General features: G+C 46.7%; 1 long non-coding RNA gene across 15 annotated transcripts in view; it reads left to right on the top strand.

The window, feature by feature from the left end:
* LOC102161744 (uncharacterized) overlaps nucleotides 1–18,555 on the top strand; it is a 109,779-nt gene that overhangs the window by 12,006 nt on the left and 79,218 nt on the right. The window contains exons 3-4 of one of the 15 annotated variants that reach the window (XR_014809501.1): nucleotides 12,678–12,862; nucleotides 13,003–15,230. The exons of 11 other annotated variants lie outside the window; for them this stretch is intronic. This is a non-coding gene — a long non-coding RNA (uncharacterized LOC102161744). Of the gene's footprint in view, nucleotides 1–1,328; nucleotides 1,468–7,452; nucleotides 7,646–8,296; nucleotides 10,742–12,677; nucleotides 12,863–13,002; nucleotides 15,231–18,555 lie in introns of those variants that run through there. 3 more of the 15 variants (XR_014809503.1, XR_014809502.1, XR_014809508.1) reach the window with 3 other exon arrangements.

Genomic DNA, 18,555 nt, shown 5'->3' with positions numbered 1-18,555 from the left:
CCTGAGGTCTATGAAAATACAGAAACTCGGATCCTGTTACAGTCGGTCCTCTGTGTCTGTGGGTTCCGCCTCCATGAAGATTCAAAAGTATTTGGGGTGGGGGGGAGTTCCTGTCGTGGCGCAGTGCAAACGAATCCGACTAGGAACCATGAGGTTGCTGGTCTGATCCCTGGCCTCTCTCAGTGGGTTAAGGATCCAGCGTTGCTGTAGCTCCAATTAGAATGCGGCCCTGAAAAGACAAAAAGACAAAAAAAAAAAAAAAGGGAGGGGGAAGGGTGGAAATTCCAAAAGCAAAACCTTGAATCTGCATTGAGAACTATTTACAAAACATTTACATTGTTTTGACAACTATGTGCATAGTATTTGCATTAGATATTCTAAGTAATTCGGACCATTTAAAGTGTATGGGAAGGAGTTCCCATCATGGCTCAGTGGTTAAGGAATCCCTGGCCTTGCTCAGTGGGTTAAGGAGCGAGAGTTGCTGTGAGCTGTGGTGTAGGTCACAGATGCGGCTCAGATCCCGCGTTGCTGTGGCTGTGGTGTAGGCCAGCAGCTATAGCTCCGGTTAGACCCCTAGCCTGGGAACCTCCGCATGCCGCAGGTGTGGCCCTAGAAAAGACAAAAAGACAAAAACCAAAAAACAGAAAAAACTAAGGTGTACAGGAGGATGTACATAAGTTATATGCAAGTACTGTGCTAATTTTACGTAAGTGACTTGAACTTTCAGTGGCTTTTGGTCTCTGAGGGGGTCCTGGAACCGATCCCCCGGTTTCCTAGGGACAGATGTAAGTATTTTATTGCTACTAACATATTTTAGAAAGTTTTGAAATGCCGTAATAAATGCTTTTCAGACACTCATAAGCACATGTCACACCGTGACACGCGTCTCACAGAACCTTTGGGTTGACCTTGCGGCTTTCCTGACATTCTTAACCCTTTCTATCCGCAAACATTCTTAACCCTTTTTCTATGACTAATTTTTGGTTTGGTTTAGTTCCGCTCTCTCGGGAAAACCTCGCAGTTGTAGGGTGGACCCTGCCCAGAAACTAGTTCTGATGTTGAGACTGACTGTCACAGCACGTGGGCACGAAGAGTTTATTTATAGGCTTTCTGGCGGGAGTGGGGTGGGGGAGACCGGCTTGGGGTTCCCGTGACCCGGCCTGGGCTTGTGTGGTTTGAACTTGCACCAACGTGTGAGCCCTGGACTCGGGGAGGGTGGGGCTTGCATGCTGTCCGTCCTCAGACGTCGACGTTGGAATCAGACTCTGTGTCCAGTCCACCTTCTGAACCCTTCGTGGAAGTAGTTCTGAAGCATCTGTTTTCCGTAGCGTTTTCCAGGAGAGGGATAGCCGTGTGACAGTGGTGACGGCTGACACGCCTGCTTGCCACGTGCCGGACCCTGGGCGGCAGTGACTGTCACACACACGCCAGTTCACGTCGCCTTCGTGATCAGTCTGTGCAGTAGGCAATATGCTCTTCGTCCTACAGATGAAGATAATTTTCCCAAGGGTACATAGCTAGTGAGTGGCAGAGGCAGGGCTTGAAAACAGATAGTTTGAGACGTTGCCTTTAATTCTTTCCTCTTTCCAGTTCTTTGCATTGACATCCCATATTCCGTGGTAACCAAAAGGGCTTTAAGAATAATGCATTTCAAATCACTTCCAATTTCTCTGGGTGAATTAGAGCAGCTTTGGGGCCCTAGGAATTGCTCTTCCGAGGGAACGCCTCGTGGGTAATGATATTGTGTTGTGTACTTGAAATCGGCTAAGACCACATCTTAATTGTTTTACCACCAAAAACCCTGCTCCGCGAGGTGACAGGTGTGTCAGCAACGTCATCCTGATCGTCGTTTGGCAGCATATGTGTGTATTAAATCATCGCATTGTGTGCCTTGAGAAAGTCATGTGACGCAACCTAAATGGGTAACACTTTTGTCGGGTACACTTCAGTAAAGCTAGAAAGAAGAGGAAATCTCAGAACTCCGTGCCTCCTTACCTTTATTCTACGGTTCCGTAAGGTTTTGTTTTGAGTATATGGCGGGAAGATACCATGCGTCTCTCGGGCTGTAGGGCTTCTGATGTTTTTACCCACATCGCATCTCAGACTTGATCCTTATGCTTTATGGTCAGCGTGCCAAATCCAGCCTTCATACTCACACAGCCATTCTGACCTTCTTCCCGTTTTTAGTCTCTTCCTGAACTTACCACAGCGGTTCTCAAACACTTTGAGCTGAGGGACTCTTAAATGGTATCGAAAAGCTTTTATTTGCGTGCGTTGTATCTATTGACATTTGTTGTAATAAATGTTAAAATTGAGAAATTCAAAAACGTTTACAGATTCAAATATCAAAAGTAAGCCCATTTTCTAATGAAAATTATTCTACTTCCCACTGTGCACTTCCGCCTTCCAAAAATAGGTAGTTGACTGTCTAGAAGGGAATACGATTTAGGAAATGTTTTTTTTCTTTTTTTTTTTTAATTTTTTTTTGCTATTTCTTGGGCCGCTTCCATGGCATATGGAGATTCCCAGGCTAGGGGTCTAATCGGAGCTGTAGCCACCAGTCTACACAGCAACGCGGGATCTGAGCCGCGCCTGCAATCTACACCACAGCTCACAGCAATGCCGGATTGTTAACCCACTGAGCAAGGGCAGGGACCGAACCCGCAACCTCATGGTTCCTAGTCGGATTCGTTAACCACTGCGCCACGACGGGAACTCCAGGAAATGTTTTCTAATAAATGCACTCCAATTTTTAAAAATTGGAAATGTGTGGTATATACATGGTTTGCATTTGCAGTTGCAAATTTCACTTTTAGTAGAATTTGCTTTGGAGAACAGGTTGTTTATTCCTAACCAAGTGATCCCTCAGTTAGTTAACCATCTATTATAAAACCTCATTGATGAAAATTAGCCCTAGGGTGGCCCGTGGCATAGAAAGGCTTGGGAAGGATCCAGGCTCCTTGGCCCAGTACTGGCTGTGATTGTGGGTAAGGGTGCGGACCTTCATCGCATGTTTAGGTGTCGTAAGTAGAGCGGGGTTGGGCCCCTGGAGATGCTCAGCTTCCTCATTAGGAAGAGGGTGATATTGCCGAGTGTGACCCCAGGGGGGCAGGCAGCCGTGCAGCAGGGCAGCTCGTGAGTCCTCAGGACTAGGAGATGAGGAGAGTCCAACCACGGTTCGGAATTCTAGAATACGTATTGCTCTCATCGTCAATGTTATACTTTCCAAACCACGAAAAACGATGACTCCCCATGCTCATTGGACAGTACTACCCATTCCCTTTGCTTACTCCATACCCTTAGGGAGAACCTGCTGGGTTTTAAGCGCTGTTCTAGGCATCGGGGAAGTGGCGGTGAACTCGAGGTGCGTAAGACTCTTGCTGTCACGCAGCTTACATTCTAGTTGTTGGGAACGTACAGGCGTAACGTGCTGTGAGAACATAAAGCGGAAGGACGGGGTAGAGGGACGCTGAGGAAGCGCTGTCTGAACGAGGACTTGAATAGAGGAGCCACCGGAGGAAGAGGGCTCCAGACCTCAGCGAGTGTCAGAGCCCTGGCAGAGGGACGCAGGTGATGCGTTCAAAAGACGGCAGGAAGGCCCTGTTCCCGCTGAACACTGTTGACGGCGCTTCGCCGTGAGCTCGCCGTGCTAGCAGGCAAACCTCTGCGGCACTCTGGTTTTGTGCATTTAATGTGTCTTTAAGATCGTCCCAAGAAATTTTTTTTTCTTTGTTGGCCATGCCTCAGCACATGGAGTCCTGGAGCCGGGGATCAGATCCAAGCTGGCTGTGGCAACGTCAGATCCTTTAACCCACTGTGCCTCGCTGGGGACGGGACCTGTGTCCTGGCACGGCAAAGGTGCTGCTGGTCCCGTTGCACCACAGCGGAAACTCCAAGATCTTCTTAAGAAATTGAGGAGTTCCTGTCATGGCTCAGTGGTTAACGAATCCGACTAGGAACCATGAGGTTTGCAGGTTCGATCCCTGGCCTCACTCAGTGGGTTAAGGATCCGGCGTTGCTGTGAGCTGTGGTGTAGGCCAGAGGCTACAGCTCCGATTCAACCTCCAGCCTGGGAACTTCCATATGCCATATGCCGGGGGAGTGGCCCAAGAAATGGCAAAAAGACGAAAAAAAAGAAATTGATCAGATGGACTAACCAGCCATTCGCATGGTCACCTGTCGGCTCCCATTACCACATGTGAACTTCCGTGTGCTGCTGCTCTCCAGACTTTCCTCAGCTGGAGTCTTCCGCTTCACTCTCCCCTTGCAGCCGGGTCTTGCATCCCTTCTCGTTCTGTGCCAACTCTTGAAGTGATCTCACCCATTTCCATTGTGTTTCACATACTGGCTACTTGGCACATTTACCCGGGACCTCAGGAGCATCTCTCTCCCCACGCAATGGGCTCCTTGGTCCTCCTCTTCTTGGCACAGGAGAGTCTTCCATTCATGCGTTGCTCAGCTCAGTCTGCACCCAGCCCATCATCAGGTTCTGTTAATCTTACCTGCAAAAAATCTATTAAATTCTCTGTTTCCTTCTAGGACCATTGTCACCATTGGTCCAAACCCCGACTGTGGTTGAAACTCCTGCCTCTGCTGTGCTCCAAACCACTCTCAACTTGGGGGCTGGAGTATGATTTTACTTTATTTTATTTTATTTTTTCTTTTGAGGGCCATGCCCCTGGCATATGGAGGATCCCAGGTGGAGGGTCGAATCAGAGCTGAAGCCACTGGCCTACGCCACAGCCCCAGCAATGCCAGATCCGAGCCTCCTCTGTGACCTACAGCACAGCTCATGGCAACACCAGATCCTTAACCCACTGAGCAAGGCCAGGGATCGAACCTGCATCTTCATGGATACTAGTCAGACTGTTTCCACTGAGCCATCATGGGAACTCCTGGAGTATGATTTTAAAAGCATGGATTAGATCGTGTTGCTTTCCTGCTTCAAACCATTTACTGGTCCCGTGGTTCTGTCAATGAAATCAAACTTCTTAACGCGGCCTGCAAAGCCCCCATAATTTAGACTTTACTTTCCCGTCCCATCTCTCATCCTCACTGGTCTTATGTTAATCCTATAGCACTCCGTGCTTTTTCTTATCTTAAAGGTGTTTTTTGTTTGTTTGGCTATTTCTTCTACCTGGATTTCTCTGCTCTCAGCTCTTCACCTAGCTTACTACAAGCTATTCTTCAGCTGTTGTCTTCAATGTCAGTTTCACAGAGGGCCCATCTCCACGCGACAGCCTTCCCTATGGATAATTAGGATCTGTCTTTACTATAATTCTCTCTCTCTCTTCCTTCCTTCCTTTCTTCCTTCCTTCCTTTCTTTTCTCTCTCTCTCTCTTTCTTTCTTTCTTTCTTTCCTTCCTTCCTTCCCTCCTTCCTTCCTTCCTTCCTTCCTTCCTTCCTTCTTTCTTTCTTTCTTTCTTTCTTCCTTCCTTCCTTCCTTCCTTCTTTCTTTCTTTCTTCCTTCCTTTCTTCCTTTCTTCCTCTCTTCCTCTCTTCCTTTCTTCCTTTCTTCCTCTCTTCCTTTCTTCCTTCTCTCTCTCTCTCTTTCTTTCTCTTTTTGGGGCTGCACTCAAAGCATATGGAAGTTCCCAGGCTGGGGGTCCAATCAGATCTGCAGCTGCCGGCCCACACCACAGCCACAGCAATGTGGGATCCAAATTGCACCTGCAACCTACACCGCAGCTCTCGGCAACACCGGATCCTTAACCCAGTGAGGACCAACTCTCGTCCTTGTGGATACTACTTGGGTTGTTCCTGCTAAGCCACAATGGAACTCCCCTATGACTCTCTCTTAAATCATCCCGTTGGTTTCCCTAGTCAAAACTTATCTGCTGTCCGTCAGTGTATTTATCTGTGTGTTTATTTGTTTGGTGCCTGTTTTCTCTTTCCAGACTGTAAGGTACATGAGGTCAGCCCATGTTTCTGTTCCTTGTCATTCTGTGCCCAGCTCCTCATGTAGCACTTGCACATACTGCTGAAGAGATGTAGTATTTTGGGAGTTGTGGCTCAGCGGTAACGAGTCTAATTAGCATCTACGAGGTCGTGGGTTTGATCCCTGGCCCTGCTCAGTGGGTTAAGGATCTGGCATTGCCATGAGCTGTGGTGTAGGTGGCAGACGTGGCTCGGATCTGGTGTTGCTGTGGCTGTGGTGTATGTGGGCCAGCAGCTGTAGCTCCAGTTTGACCCCTAGCCTGAACCTCTATATGCCACAGGTGCAGCCCTAAAAAAAGCAAAAAAAAAAAGAGAGAGAGAGAGAGAGAGAGATGCGGTGTTTGATGAGTGACTGTAAGAAGGTCAGAGCCTGAGCTAGTGTGATACACTGAGAAAGGGATGGGAAGAGAAGGGCAAAGCTCTGAAACCCGTAGGAGGTTATCGTGAGAGAGCTACCTGGGAAGCCAGGAAATATCCAGCTGATTGTTTTTTCTTTCATTTGCTGTATCCACCCAGCATGTGCGAGTGGTATTTGTGGTACTTAACAACATGTGGGAATGGTGGTGCTGGCACAGCTCAGCGATGTGTGCAGCCTTTCCCAGGGCTGGGGAAGGGAGCCTGCTGAGGTCCAGGTCTAAGGATTTAAACATTTTTTTCAGTAGGAAGTGCGGAGAGACTCCTTTGTCTAAGATTATCCATGACCTTGGAAGAGCACTTGTCCATGACGTAGTGAAACAATTACCTTTACCACTGAGCTACAGAAATCCCTCACTGTTTTGGGGTCATAAGATCATGGGCTTTCACGTGTGGTGTAATCATGACCAACATTATCAGTCTGAGAAATAGCTGGGACATAGCACTTACCTTCTTGAAACTCCAAGCCATGCAGTTCTTCATAGATTTTATTGAGAATCGACCTGGCCTATCTATTGCAGAGCTCAAAACACTTAGTTTCTTGTTTGTTTAATCTCCAAAGACACTTAAAAAAAGAACAGGAAATCAAAAGACACTTGAACCATTCACTTGGACTGTGTTAGATTTGGGCTTTAAATATAAGCAAAGGTACTTGAAATAGGTGATTACATTGGTATAGCCTCTATGGAAAACAGTACGGAGTTTCCTCAAAAAACTAGATATAGGAGTTCCCGTCGTGGCGCAGTGGTTAACGAATCCAACTAGGAACCATGAGGTTTCAGGTTCGGTCCCTGCCCTTGCTCAGTGGGTTAACGATCCGGCGTTGCTGTGAGCTGTGGTGTAGGTTGCAGACGCGGCTCGGATCCCATGTTGCTGTGGCTCTGGTGTAGGCTGGTGGCTACAGCTCCGATTCGACCCCTAGCCTGGGAATCTCCATAGGCTGCGGGAGCGGCCCAAGAAATAGCAAAAAGACAAAACAAAACAAAAAATAGAACTACCATGATAGAGCTGTTTTACTCCCAGGTGTTTATCTGAAGAAAATGAAAACACTAATTCGAAAAGATATATGCACCCCCATGCTGACAGAAACATTATTTACAGTTGCAGAGCTATAGATGCCAACTTGGTGTCCATCAGCAGATGAACGGATAAAGAAGAGGTGGTACACGCAACACATTGGAATACTACTCAGCCATTAAAAAGAATGGAATTCTGGAGTTCCCATCGTGGCGCAGTGGTTAATGAATCCGACTGGGAACCATGAGGTTGCGGGTTCGGTCCCTGCCCTTGCTCAGTGGGTTGAGGATCCGGCGTTGCCGTGAGCTGTGGTGTAGGTTGCAGACTCGGCTCGGATCCCGCGCGTTGCTGGGGCTCTGGCGTAGGCCAGTGGCTACAGCTCCGATTTGACCCCTAGCCTGGGAACCTCCATATGCCGCAGGAGTGGCCCAAAGAAATAGCAAAAAGACCAAAAAAAAAAAAAAAAAAGAATGGAATTCTGCTATTTGCAAGAACGTGGATGGGCCTAGGGAGTATCATGCTTAGTGAAATAAGTGAGGCAGAGGAGGAGAAATACTCTGTTACCACTTGTATGTGGAATCTAAAAAATATAGTAAACGAATATAACATCAGAAATAGACTGACAGACACGGAGAGCAAACTAATCGTTACCAGTAGGAGGTGGAAAGGCGGGGGGGACTAGGGCTCTGGTATTAAGACGTACAAAGTGCTCTGTATAAAATGGACCAGGAACAAAGACAGTGCACAGCACAGGGAATGGAGTTACTGCTTTGCACTAACTTTTTTTTTTTTTTTTTGGCTTTTTAGGGACGCACCTGTGGCATATGGAAGTTCCCAGGGTAAGAGTGGAATTGGAGCTACAACTGCCAGCCTTCACCACAGCCACAGCAATGAGGGATCCGAGCCACATCTGCAACCTACACCACAGCTCACGGCAACGCTGGATCACTGACCCGCTGAGGGAGGCCAGGGATCGAACCCACATCCTCAGGAATACTAGTTGGATTCGTTTCCATTTCGCCACAACAGGAACGCCCTTCAATAACATTAAATGGAGAGTAACTTACATTAAAAAATTGAGTCACTATGTTGTACAACCGAAACCAATATAATACTGTAAATCAACTGTATTTCAATTTTAAAAAAGAAAGCAGAAGGGAGTTCCCATCGTGGTGCAGCGGAAATGAATCTGACTAAGAACCATGAGGTTTCGTGTTCCATCCCTGGCCTTGCTCAGTGGGTTAAGGATCTGGCGTTGCTGTGGCTGTGGTGTAGGCTGGGAGCCGTAGCTCTGATTCGACCCCTAGCCGGGGAACCTCCATATGCCGCAGGTGCAGCCCTAAAAATAAGAGGAATAAAAAAATAAAAAAAGAAGCAAAAGTGCTTGACACAAATGATTAAAATGAAAATTTTAGGATTTTATTATGTACATTTTATGATTTTATTAATTTATTTATAAAGTTGGCTACATGATGCAATTTTATAATTTTATTTATTTATTTTAGGGCTGCACCTGGGGCACATGGAAGTTCCCAGGCTGGGGCTCTAGTCAGAGCTGCAGCCGCCGGCCTTCACCACAGCCACAGCAACATGGGATCCAAGCCGCATCTGAGGCCTACACCACAGCTCACGGCACCGCCAGGTTGTTAACCCACTGAGCGAGGCCAGAGATTGAACCTGTGTCCTCATGGTTACTGGTCAGATTAGTTTCCACTGAGCCAACAGGAACTCCCCTACAATTTTATAATTTTAAATAAACATAATATATGCCATTCTGTCCACCATAAAAATTAAATTGAAAGGTGTTTGGTCATTTAACCAAACAAATAGTTTATCATAGGGTTCTCATAAAACCAAACTTCTAGTACATATCAGAGATTCAGTGGATAAAACTTTCAGTTCAGTTCTACAGACATTCATCGAATACCTCTTCTGTGCTAGTTGCATTGTTCTAGAAGCTCATCTATCACTTAAAGCTAGATACACCTGAAATTATTTATGACAAGATGACAGTGCAGCTGCTGGCCGGGATTTTGTGTGTCTGTGCATCTTCCATAAGGGGGCAGTAAAGGACCGCCCTGATGTGGCTCTTTTGCTGTCTCCCACCGGAGAGGGGCTCAAGCTGCAAACTTAAGTATTAGAATCTTCCGAGAATAAAACGGGAGAACAGAAGACATGGTTATAGCTTCACTGTGTTTCTGGGTTATCTGTTGTAAGGTCTAATACTGCGGCATGATGCTCACACACGCTCTGTGGTGTCAGGGCAGCCTCGTGGTCGAATGTTGGCCGTGGGATCAGCCAGAAGTGAGACTTACCAGTGTATAGCCTGGAAAGACTATTTCACCTTTCTGGGGCTGCTTCCTCACCTAATAAAAAAGCCAGCCACAGCAACCGGGGATCTGAGCTGCATCTGCAACCTATCCTGCAGCTTGGGGCAACCCTGGGTCCTTAACCCACTGAGCGAGGCCAGGGATCGAACCCGCATCCTCAAGGACACGAATCAGGTTCCTAACCTGCAGAGCCACAGCAGGAGCTCCCGATTTTTTCCCTACCAATCATTATAATATTGTAAAAGCATAATATTTTCAGTTGTATTTATTTTTATTGTAGGACATTTACGAAATATAGATGAACATTAAGTCACCCACAATCCTCCTAGAGGCTCTAAACCTTCTCATCCTGTCTGTCTGTTGCTGCACAGACACACAGACATACACACACAGACACAGACACACACACCCCCCGACTTATGCGAAGGGGCAGAACCCGCTGGCTCCCTGGTACGTAGGCTGTCTGATCCACTTAACAGCGCGCTGTGGCAGGGCTGTGGATGCCATGAAATAGTGATGCGCAGAGGGGCTGCAGAAGTTTGCCTTGTGTAGACTCTGCTCAGAAACGATGCTTTGCTGGTGTCTCCCATGCTGCTGCCACAGCCATGCTGCTGGTTAAAATGTGAAAAGCCCTCCTTGCTGGTGGGTAAGTGGGTCTTTCTTGAGTCCTCCTCCTGCCTTCCCACTGAACCCTCCAGCAGCGAGAGGGCCACTGGCTGGCCCACCTGGGGGCCTCCAGGTTCTGCCCTGGTGCTTGGCCAGTCCGATTTCAATCTGACGGCTGAATGGTCAGGGCCCACACCGGTGGTTTCAGGTATCATCTTGAAGGTGTCATAATTTATCCGGTTATTCGAAAGTATTTTTCTCTTACGTATATATATTTAAAAGTCTTCTGATGGTTTTCATTGAAGGGTTATGATATCTTGAGGAATCCGTAGGTTTCCCTGTGAATTTGGTTTCTGGAATTATCACCACAATTAATGTAATAACAGAACTGATTGGAACAGTGGTTTGGCCATATAAAAATCCAATTTATACACCGAGTTTACCTGAGTAGAGGCTTTATTTCCTTCTCTGTGGCGCCAGAAACTGTGACATTTGGGTGAAATTCATTGTTTTTGTGTTACTTGAAATTCAGACCTTCAGTGCATTTCTCTTCTGAGTGTAATTTTTTGTTGCTGGTGTAGTATTTACACTTGATCATCTCCAGTACTCTTCCACCTTCTTCTTCTTCTTCTTCCTTTTTTTTTTTTTTTTTTTTTTTTTGTCTTTTTAGGGCCATACCTGTGGCATATGGAGGTTCCCAGGCTAGGGGTCAAATCGGAGCTACAGCTGCCGGCCTACATCATGGCCACAGCAACGCCGGATCTGAGCCGTGTCTTCGACCTACACCACAGCTCACGGCAACGCCAGATCCTTTACCTACTGAGTGAGGCCAGGGATCGAACCCGCAACCTCATGGTTCCTAGTCGGATTCGTGTCCGCTGCACCCCGACGGGAACTCCCACCTTATTCTTTTTTATTTTCTTCCCTCATTTATCCATTCCTAACACACCCATATGTATTTTTCAAAATCTTTTATATTTTTCCAGTCTTGTCTAGAATTTCACATTTCACATTATTTGGTTAAATTTTTTTTTTTAATAATCTGACCTCTGAATTTGTCCTCATACTACTTACCAGCTTTTATTTGTTTTAAAAAATCTTCTTTTAAAAAAGAAAGAAACTTGCAAAATTGTATTTACCCAGATCTTCAGAATACGTTTTTGATTTTTTGTTTTTGTTTTTTGTCTTTTTGCCTTTTTCTTGAGCCGCTCCTGTGGCATAGGGAGGTTCCAAGGCTAGGGGTCTCATTGGAGCTGTAGCTGCCAGGCTACATCAGAGCCACAGCAACACGGGATCTGAGCCGCGTCTGCGACCTACACTGCAGTTCACAGCAACGCCAGATCCTTAACCCACTGAGCAAGGGCAGGGATCGAACTCGCAAACCTCATGGTTCCTAGTCGGATTCGTTAACCACTGCGCCACGACGGGAACTCCTTGATTTTTTGTTTTTTAAGCCATGTGTGAAATGGCTATGACTTTTTCCTGCAAATGTCCAAGCTGTCTGTTTTTGGCCTCAGGAGGAGGATTTTTCGTTAATTCTCAGATGATGGAATTTTCTGCCGCCACAGTTTAAGAGAACCATGAAGGCTTGGTCGGCTGGCACCTGCTCCTGCCATGACGCGCGTTTCTGCAGTTAATCAATCTCGGGGTGGGGAAGGCAAGTGTTCCCTGTCGACTTTGCCATAAAATGTGCTGCAGGCTCCTGTCTGCCTTGCATCTCCGTGCCCGTCCCCAAGACGGCCCACGTGGCCTCTCTGCTTCGATTCCTTCGCCTCTGAAGCAAGACAGTGACGTTTCAGGACCTCGATCAGAGCACACACCATCGCGGCGTGTCTCCTTCTACGGGAAATCAAACCCAGACTCGTCCCGGGGCCTGCGCGCCCCGCCTGACCCGCCCTCCCCACTTTTCCGCCGGGGCTCTTGAAGCTCAGGGTCACCTGCTCCTCCCCTGTGTCAATTCCCCAAGCTCGCGCGGGTCTCACAGCCACTTGAGATGATGTCTCGCTGCCAGGACCTCTCTCTCCCCCTCTTGGCCGGTATCTATTCACCCTGCTGGCTTCCCGGTCTTGGCCCAAAGTGCCACCGAAGGTGGGGGCCGGCCGCTCGCTGCGCTGAAGCCAGCAAAGGGGCAAGACTGCTAGGAAGGAAGGCTGGTGTTGTCTCGGGGGCCTGCAGCGGGCCGGGGAGTGGACGGACGGCGGCCTCGTGTCCAAGGGCCACGCCGGCACCCCTGACAGCCCGTGGGCAGGAGGGTGAGGGAGGGGCTCCGGGCCGACCAGCAGTTTCAGCTCTGGGTCTTCCTGAAACTGGTCCTGGGGTCGGGCCTGTGTCGTCTTGACTGTTTCAAGTACCCTGACTTCATCTTCCGTCCAGGATGGGCTTGTTTCCATTTTCGTCGAGGGCAGGTCTCAGAGCTGCGGCAGCCGATGTCACGGCTCCGGTCTGGTCATCACATCTCGCCGATGTCTTCCTGCCCGCGGGGATTTTCGTGTCTATAAAACAGCTCACAGGACGTGGCTCAGAATGTGACCCGTGGCCCTCGAGGAGGAATGGCAGCTGCTTGACTTTGCCTCACGATTAAAATATTGTTTTGTCTCATTGACTGTTTTCCTCCTTTGTGTCTGCCTTTTCTCTTTTCTCTGATTCGACTTATTCTTTGGCTAAAGTTTTTTTTTGTTGTTGTTGTTTTTTTTAACAGACAAAAGCCAGGTGGAGGACATGGGAGTTGGGGGCACCAGGGGGTCCTTCTTTGTTTCAAGAGGTTGCATCTTCAATCCTGCTCGGTCTCCTGTAGCCTCTCACCCGACTCGCCAGTCACCTGCTCACATCTCCCTGCTTTATTTCCTTCTCACAGTTTAAGATTATAATTACTACTCACTAAATTAGATGTAAGTTCTTTAAAATGAGGGGTCTTGCCTAGTGCTTGGCAGGGTTTACCATATGGCAGGCATAGGGCAAATATTTGTTGAATTAATAAACTAGTTCCTTAATAAACCTCCGTGTTGATAGTCCATACTTGTTTCTTTGGCGAAAGAGGGTTTATTGTCTTTACATGAATGTGTCCAAGTTTCAGTGGCTTCCCGTTGAGTGTAGACCAAGAAGAAGGGACCCATGCCCCCCAAAGCACCACCTCCTTTCGGCCAGTACATGGGGGGACATCCAGCTTTACTTTAGGAGGTAAATGCCACACTGCGATTATCTAGAGACAGTGGCCGAATCTTGCTACTGAGTAACAGTCCTTTTGAGGAAAATTTTAGACACGCATCTTATTTCTATAGGTGCTGACAAGCGTTTTCTTTCACAGAATAAAACCCATCTTGCCGGGAGTAAAAGCAAAAGACCCCCCCTCTGTGTAGCGCTTTTTTTTTTTTCTGTTGTGGAGAAAGGGGCTTTTTAGCTGTTCTATGTCATGTAAATTTGAATTCTCCATCGGAAGTCTAGGGCTTTGGTTTCCTTGATGTTTCTAGGCTGTGGGGTTTTGTCTGAGACTCGTGTTTTAGGATGGAACATTGCCATGGTTACACCCAGTCTTTCTACCATCCTTAAAAAAAAAAACCCATGACAAGTAATCTGATTCCTGGATCACTACACAGATGTCTTTTAAATCTGTACATATGAAACTCTTGGGCAAGTTCCATTTCCGTGCATTTAGTCCCTTGAATGCTTTTTTGTTTTGTTTTGTTTAAGAAAGCATGTTTAAAATTAGGAATAAATGACTTGGATTGGCAAATGAAACAGGGAATGAATGGCCTGTGTTGTGTTCATGGTCTCAGCTCCATGTAAGATGAATTTAGAGGTAGGGATATAAAAGGAGAGATTGTTTCAGAGGCAAAACCAAATAGCGGTTTCGGGCAGAAATCATACATGTGTGAACAGTCAATACTGCATTCAGAAGGACTGTGTTCAAAAAGAGTATTCCGGGAACACTACTCAGTGGTGTGTAATATGTGAAACAAGAATGGGTGTGTGTATATATATATATCTGATTCACTTTGCTGTACACCTGAAACTAATCCAACCTTGGAAGTCAACTAGAAAATTAAAAACAAAAACCAAAAAATACTGTTCAGTTTTTAAAGTATGAAGTTTCATGTCAACACGTTGTAATAAACACATGCACTTTCACTGACAGGGAGCAGAAGTAAAACTCACTTTTCCTCAGAACAGTCGGTGTGCTTATCACGCTTCCTCTCAAGCCTGGTCCAGCTGTGCACACTCCGGCACTTTTTGGGGTGTTGCAAAGCCTTTGCACAGATGCCTTTGAATTTAGCCTCGTGAGATAATTTCAAGTGGGATGCCGGCGGGGGGGGGGGTGAGCTAGAGAAAGACCGTCTCAGAATTAATGCTAAGTCCAAATTATGGAAAAGTAGTGCAGCTTTTTAGAAAGTCAGAGTCGTGGTTAACTTATACTGTATTTCTCAATGAGAATACAAAAAGCTTAATTTGAATATTAACTGCTGGTCGGAGTGCAGAAAGCTTGGCTGGTGGCTGATCATCAAGCATTTAGTGACTTTCCCACCTGGTGTCACCCCTGTTTTGCTTGAGGCTCAAATCCTCTCTCTTTTCCTCTTTTTCTTTGGTATCTCCTCCTCTCTCCTGACCAATTTCAGAGGTAAATTATCACTAATATGTAATTATTATTAATTTATAAATGCTTGTGGCTGAAACATAAAATAACACTAAAAAGGAAAACTCTGTAATCTTAACTTCTAGATACTTTTACGAGTATTTTACCATCCATAATTCCTTTTTTCTTACCAAATGGGGTTCATACTATGTAAATTAGTGTACAGGTTTTTGTATGTATCTTGAATTTACATGCTAGTATTTATAAATGTTCTTCCTTATTTGTCATTTTGTAGCTGTCCTCGTAGATAACATACATTTTGCTTCCTTGTCTTTTTATAAAAACACCAGTGATACATTTGTTGGCTAAAGGAATGCATCATTCAACTTCTTACGTGCAGACTGTCTCAAGTTTCGATTACAGATACATTAGGAAAGATTACTATGTATAATGTGTTTTCATTTTAATGGGTTCATGTGCAAGCTACTATTTAATCCCTTGATGCAGTTACTAAGTAGCGTAGATTTCCAAACTGTGCGCCCAAAGCGTGTCTGCTTCATGAATCACCTCTCCATCCGTTGATGTTCTCCGGGGATGAAGGACAAAGCCCTGCTTTTGTGTTCCCGCTTCCTCTTCTCCAGCCCTCCTGTCCTGCTATTTTGTTCTCGCATAGCCTGCTTCTTTTACGCTCAGGAAAGAACGTCTATGCAGGGCTTAACCCAACAAAGCCTGGCACCGGCAGGGCTGGCACAGAATCAAGGGGAGTCTGTGAAAGACTGTGGCTTAAACGTTCAGCGCTTCCCTTGCTGACTGCACTTGGATTAGGCAGAGCAGGACGGCCAGGCTGACCGCGCTCTCGTCCAGCCCCAGGCAGCTTCCTTATTGTGTAAGCAGATTTATGCACATCCTATCCCCAGGCTGGCTTCACTGCAGAACCAAAAGATAAGGGGCCTCAGCCCGAATACCCTTTATTTTTATTTGTAGGCACATTTTCTAGGATTATTAGTCTAAGTTGTAATGAACACAATAACATTTATGTATCTGGAATGAGCCTTTTGCCTCAGAAAGACATTGGCCAACATGTTAATACTAAAAAAATGCCAACCGGCAATTAAATTGTTTTGTTTTTTAAAACAATTTCGAAGTGGTTTTTTTTTTTTTTTTTTTTTTTTTTTTTGGTCTTTTTTTAGGCCACTCCTGCGGCATATGGAGGTTCCCAGGCTAGGGGATCTCTTTGGAGTTTGGAGCTGCAGCTGCCAAGCCTACACCATAGCCACAGCAACACCAGATCTGAACCACATCTGTGACCTACACCACAGCTCACGGCAACGCCGGATCCTTAACCCATTGAGCGAGGCCAGGGATCGAACCTCTGTCCTCATGGATGCTAGTCAGATTTATTTCCACTGAGCCAGGACAGGAGCTCCTGCCTTGGCCTTCGGAGAGGCCTGCTGTTTGCTTGGCGTTCAGGATGATGTCACACTTTCTCGGGGCAGCTGCCACGATGCCAGCGAATAGTTTACCTGCCAATTGGTTAGTCTTCAAACGGCGCCAGTGAGCACCCTGCTCGCTTCAGCGGCTTTGGGGAAAGATCTCAGTTGCCTGCATCTGGGTCTGCTTTCCCGTGCTGGGGTTTATTCGTTTTGTGGTTTTTTTTGAGGAACCTTGTGACACACCCTACTTAGATACCCAGAGGCGAACGAGTCATGCCTGGCCAACAGCGCCTCGGCATGGACGTGCGTGTTGCCAGTTACGTGCCATGCAGACAACCCGGGCTCCTCCGACAGCCTGTGGAAACAGGACACCTTCAAGGCTTGGCACGTGGACTGAAATGATTTCCAACCAAGTTCCCCCAGTCTGAAGGGTGAAGTTGATTTGGGGGTCCTTTTGTCGTGAGAACGACTTCTGGACCATTCTCCAGGTGAGCATCTTTCCCACGGCAGCCCCAGGGCCTCGAAGTTTGCTCCGTGAACCTGAATGTCCACCTCACCCGGTGCCAGCAGCGTGGGCACGATGGGTCGGTGCCTCTGCAGCCGGGCAGCCCCCCTCCCCAGCGAAATCTCCCCAGGGAGCCCCGGGAAGGTCAGTTAAGCCAAAGGGGCAACAAATGACAAGCCCACAGGCGAGGACAGGGTTGTCGGCCAAACCCATTCCTGCAAAAGTGGAAATTAACCCACAGGAGGCCACCAGAGAAGAGAAGTCTTCAGACAAAAAAGCCTCTGAAAACAAAATACCTAAGGGAAGCGGAGAGGACAAAGCAGGCAAGAAACTGAAAAAGATTCATGCATTAAAAAAAACAGAAATGGGAGTTCCTACTGCAGGGGAGTGGGTTAGGAACCTGATGTGGCTGCTCGGGTTGCTGCGAAGGCCAGGAGTCCATCCTTGCAGTGGGTTTTGCCATAGGTTGCAGCCGTGGCTCAGATTCAGTCCCTGGTCCAGGAACTTCCATACACTGAGCATGCAGCCACAAGATACAATCGCAACAACAGAGAAACTAGGAATGACGAGAGTCTAGCAGCTGAGGAAGGAGAGACCAAGTCACGCCTGATGAACAACCCAGACTGTCTTATCCAATCTCCTTTCTGTAAATCTGGAGAAACTGTTCACTACTGGTTTTGGAAATGCAAGTGTTCAGAGCCCAAGAAACTTAAAAACAATTTTTTTAAGATAGAATCTCATCTCATCCTTTTTTTTCCTTTTTTTTTTTTTTTTTTTTTTTTTTGGCCGCCCTGAGGCACATGGAGTTTCTGGGCCGGGAATCAGCTGCAGCTGCGACCTGCACCACAGCTTAGGCAATGCCAGATCCTTTAACCCCCTGTGCTCGGGCGGGGATCGAACCTGCCTCCTGGCTCTGCGGAGACACTGCTGATCCTGTTGTGCCACAGGGAACTCCTCGCCTCATCCTTTTTTTTTTTTTTTTTTTTTTTTTTAAGTATGTGTATAAGTGGAAGTGCTTATTTTTTTTAATAAAGAAGTAAAATCAAGAGCTGATTGTTTATTTCTCTGATCAGTGGGATATCAAAATAAGGGAAACTTTGACCGTTTAGGGGAAGTTACTACTCTGTAGGTTGGAGGGAGAAGACTTTTATTTTTGATTTAAAAAATTTCTTTTATTAAAGTATAGTTGGTTTGCAATGTTCCATCAATTTCTGCTGTACAGCAAAGTGACCAAGTCATGCATCTCTCTCTGTCTCTATCTCCACCTTCTCTTTCTTGTACCCTCTTCCATCACGGTGCATCACGAGTGAATGGATATAGTTCCCTGTGCTGTACAGTAGGACCTCGTTGCAAGAGCTTTATATCCTAAAATACCAAGTGTAGGAGTGGCAGTTTGTGGTCACAGCCTTGGGTTGAATAGGTCTCAAACGTTTAGATTCCTCAACTTCCACACGTGCTGTGTGTACGTTGTGTACGCTCCTGGCTCGCGGGACGGAGCTGGGTGTCCTCTGTGATATCTTTGGTCCTCTGGGGTTTTGTTAATGTGCCTGGAAAGATTGGAATTTTGAGTTTATAGTGTATAAGGTACTAACAGCTTAATAACATCCGAAGATATGGGTACTTCTTTTCTTCATAAAGACAATTCACTTTTCTTTTTTTTTTTTTGCCTTTTAGGGCCACACCCATGGCACATGGAAGTTCCCAGGCTAGGTGTTGAATTGGAGCTTCGGCTGCCAGCCTACACCA

The sequence above is a fragment of the Sus scrofa genome, chromosome 7, assembly GCF_054392235.1.
Source record: "Sus scrofa isolate SSC_HxYL_T2T_F1_AM1 chromosome 7, Sscrofa_HxYL_maternal_Yorkshire_Landrace_v2.0, whole genome shotgun sequence".
NCBI classification, from domain to species: Eukaryota; Metazoa; Chordata; class Mammalia; order Artiodactyla; family Suidae; genus Sus; species Sus scrofa.
Note: the sequence above shows the minus strand (reverse complement) of the source record. Positions and strands in the feature narration are given on the sequence as shown.